The sequence below is a fragment of the Mastomys coucha genome, unplaced genomic scaffold (assembly GCF_008632895.1).
Source record: "Mastomys coucha isolate ucsf_1 unplaced genomic scaffold, UCSF_Mcou_1 pScaffold5, whole genome shotgun sequence".
Classification (NCBI taxonomy): Eukaryota; Metazoa; Chordata; class Mammalia; order Rodentia; family Muridae; genus Mastomys; species Mastomys coucha.
Genome location: NW_022196911.1, coordinates 96,208,616 through 96,212,961, shown reverse-complemented (window position 1 = coordinate 96,212,961; position 4,346 = coordinate 96,208,616).

The following is a 4,346-nucleotide window of genomic DNA, read 5'->3' as shown; positions in this document are numbered from 1 at the left end:
CCTCCTCTTTCGCCTCCTCCTCCTTCTCCTCTTCCTCCTCCTCCTCTTCCTCCTTTTCCCCCTCCTCCTCCTCTTCCTCCCCCCTCTTCTTCCTCTTTCTCTTCCTTTTCCTCTTTCTCCACTTCTTTTTCTTCCTCCTTCTCTTCTTCTTTCTTCTGCTCCTTCTTTCATTGTGGGTTCTGAGGGTTGAGCTCAGTCCAGCTTGACACACAGTACCCTGGAGTTCTGTCTTCCATCTCTGCTGTCACACGCCCTTGTCACCCTCAGGGCTTTTCTCTCTTTTATCAGGCACAAATATGAACAAAACCAAGTTTTTCCTGCCACCCCCTCCCACTTGGCATGATTTAACATGTACTGGAATTTTCCAAAGGTGCTTCCATCAGGTCTAATAAAAATCGTGGGTAAATGGCAAGGAAACAAAGAAAAATTAAAACCCACAGCAAATAGGTCTGACAAACAGTGAGAGGTGGAGGGAGGCTCACTGAAGAGTCCTTCCTAACAGTCTGAGTGTCTTCCTGCAGCTCTTGGAACTGTGGATTTTTTGGTATATAATCTCCTTGGGTGTTGATAAACACTAACCATAGGGGATGGGGAGAGGGCTAAGAACACTTGCATCTCTTGCAGAGGATCCAGGTTCAGTTCCTACCACTCACTCGGTCATATCTCACAACCATTGGTAGTTCCAGTTTCCGGTGATCTGAGGCCCTTGTCTGGCCTCCCTGAGTCCTGTACGCAGGTGGTAAACATAAACCACACACACACACACACACACACACACACACACACACACACAGAACATAAAAAACATAAAAATGAAACAAACTCTGAATAAAATGAAATCTTTAAGAATTAGAAGTCCAGGTAGTACAATGATTTATTAATTAAATTTGAATTATTTGAATTTATTGAGGCATTTATATTTATTTAAGCTTCTCCCCAGCCCCCTTCTTTTTGAGACAAGATCTCACTATATAGTCCTTTCTGGCTGGCCTGGAACTTGGCATGTAGACTAGGCTGGCCTTGAACTCACAGAGATCTGCCTGCCTCTGCCTCCTGAGTGCTGGCACTAGAGGTGTGCACCACACTACCGGCTCACTGAGGCATCAGTCACCATGCCCTTGGGCTTCATGGCCTGCCATCAGTTTCCTCTTCCTGTTTTGGCTCCTCAAAACTGCAAATATTTAAATTTGTATACAGTTGTGTGTTTTGCTATTCTTCTTAACAAAACTGAGAAATATAAATATTTAAGGGATATTTGGATTATAAGTATAACAGAATTTCTTACCTGAACAGTAAAATAACTGTTTTAGGGGCCGGGGAGATAGCTCAGTCAGTAAAGGGACAATCTACCAAATTGGCGCCCTCTAGGTTCAGCAAGAACGAACCCCTGACTCAAAAACTAATGTGGGCAACAGGGAGGGGGACGCTTTCTGTTGGCTTTTGGCCTCTACATGTTCATACACTTGCACACATATGCATCACATACACAAGTGAGCACACTTGCACACATATGCATCTCACACACACCGTACACAAGTGAGCACACTTGCAGACATTTGCGTATCACTTAGGCCATACACAAGTGAGCACACTTGCACACACATGCGCACACACATCTTACAAAGTTCTTGCGTTTATATCTGGTAGGAAATATGGAAGCAAGCAAGCCATGCTTTTCTTGTTTACAGGACTCTCAAAAGGCACTGTTTCCTTAAAGTTCATTTGAGTTTCCAGGAAGAGGAAACTGTACCCAGAGGTTCCCAGACTGTGTGAGCACAGGATGCAGTACTGGGTATGGCTGGGGAATGATGAATTCTGAGGGATGGTCCTGGGGCAGCCAGGGTGTCTCTGCTCACCCTGCCCAGCTGGGTGGGGAATTCCTGGGCTGCTCAGCATCCCTAATGAAGAAGGTCACAAGATCACACAGTTCCTGAGAAACTCTTACCCAGAGCAGTGTGCAGCAAGGGAAAACAGCTGTGTCTTGACCTGTCATAGAAGCCCATCATGAAGAATGGTGGGGAGAAGGCTCCTCTCTGCCCTCCCGACCCCCAGCTCCCGCATCTCAGCATCCTTTCCTCCCAGCAAATGACCAGGCAAGAACTGTGCCACTGTCCCAAGTGCCCAGGCCAGATCACCACACTTCCTCCACAAAGTGGGGGAGTGGGGAGGAGGCAGGGTGGGCACTATGAAGGACTCAGGACTCACATGAGGAGGACACTGGAAGTCAAAACCCAGCTTCTCCTGGAGGACTGGGGATTTAAAAGTCTTTGAAGAGTTTTCTTCTATAATTTAGGGTTGGTCATTTGGAAGAGAGACTGCTTGGCTCACAACTGTTGTTCTGATTGAGTTTGAACTTGTTGGGCCAGTCCAGCAGCAGGGAGCCCACTAGCAGAAGAAAAAGTCCACAGTTCTTAGTTTTAAGCTTCCAAGCTTTTTCTCAGGACAGTGTTAGGTTTGAAGGAAAACCCCAAACACCCCAAAAGGGCCAATGGACTTGGTCCAAAACTGAGTCTAGGCTAAACTCAAGCTGGACTATAGAAGGATTTCTGGTGGTTAGATAAAAGACAGCACTCCCCTGGGACTTGTGAGACAGGCTCCTGTCTGCCATTGACATGACATATACCTGTGGTTGCACATCAAAGCCCATGCTAGCCTCCAGGCTCCTTAAGTCCTTATGTCATGCATTTCAAAGTCTAGGATAGCCTGGCCCTTCTCACCTTCTCCACTCCTCTACCACCATGCCAGCTCCCAGGCTGATGAAGCTCCAAGGCTTCCCTCCTCCCAGATACCCAGTCTATCTATCTGTCTGTCTGTCTGTCTGTCTGTCTATCTATCTATATCTACTTATCTATCTATATCTATCACTTATATCTATATCATGTCTATATATCTATCTCTGTACCTCTCTCTCTCTCTCTGTCTCTCTCCATCTATCTATCTATCTATCTATCTATCTATCTATCTATCTATCTATCATCTATATCTATTTCTATCTTTCTCATCTATATATATATCATACCTATCTATCTATCTATCTATCATCTATATCTATTTCTATCTTTCTTATCTATATATATCATACCTATCTATCTATCTATCTATCTATCTATCATCTATATCTATTTCTATCTTTCTTATCTATATCTATATCTATATCATATCTATCTATCTATCTATGTATCTCTATCATCTATATCTATATCATATCTATATATTTATCTCTCTCTATCTATCATCTATCCCCACTCTATCTCTCTCTATCCCTCTCTCTCTCTCTCTCTCTCTCTCTCTCTCTCTCTCTGGCCTCTCCACTGACCCTGCTATTCTTACTTCTCTCAAAGATATCCAGTCTGTTTCTTTTTCTCTCTGCTTTGGATTCTTCAGATGCCTCTGGCTATTCTCTCTCTCTCTCTCTCTCTCTCTCTCTCTCTCTCTCTCTCTCTCCCTCTCATCTATAATAAAAACCTTCCCCCATATCACAGAGCAGTCATTTCAGCTGTTTCTTTACTGTTGTCTCATTTATAGACAGGCAAGAAAGATCCCAGCCATCTTGGAAGCACACTACCTTTACTTCCTAGTTGTGGCCCCTCTCCCTGTCTGCCTATCAGAAAATCTACCTACTAGATCCACAGCATGCAGCAGGGCCTGGCTCAGAGGCTGAGGGTAGCTTGACTCTTGCAATGCCTCAGCTGGCTAAGCACCTCTGAGTTTAGAGGGGGCTCCTTCTAGAGCTATGAAGTCCTAACCTTGATCTTGCTTGAACTTTCAGGCGACAGTGGCTCAGCTAGGTAGGACCAGACCGGACTAATTTCTATGAAACAAGCCACTTCCCGGAGAGGCAGAGGCCGTCTGAAGGCAGGGATGCAGATGTGATTGACAGCAGAGGTGGAGGAGCCTGAAGCTACCGAGTTACGGTTCTGAAACTCATTAATTTATTTTTACTTTATTTAGTTTTTTGAGACAGGGTTTCTCTGTGTAGCCCTGGCTGTCCTGGAACTCACTCTGCAGACCAGGCTGGCCTCCAACTCAGAGATCTACCTGCCTCTGACTCCTAAGTGCTGGAATTAAAGGTATGTGCTGGCTGAAACTCACCAGTCTTAAAATCAACATCGAGCTCCCAGGGACTAAACCATCAACCAAGGAGTACACATGGTGGGACTGATTGCTCTGGCAGCATGTGTATAGTAGAGGATGGCCAAGTCAGTTATCAATGGGAGGAGAGGCTCTTGGCCCTGTAAAGGTTCTATGCTCCAGTGTAGGGAAATGGTAGGGTCAGTAAGTAGGAGAGGGTGGGGTGGTGAGCAGGGGGTGGGGAGGGAACAGGGGTTTGTTCTTTTTTTTTTTTT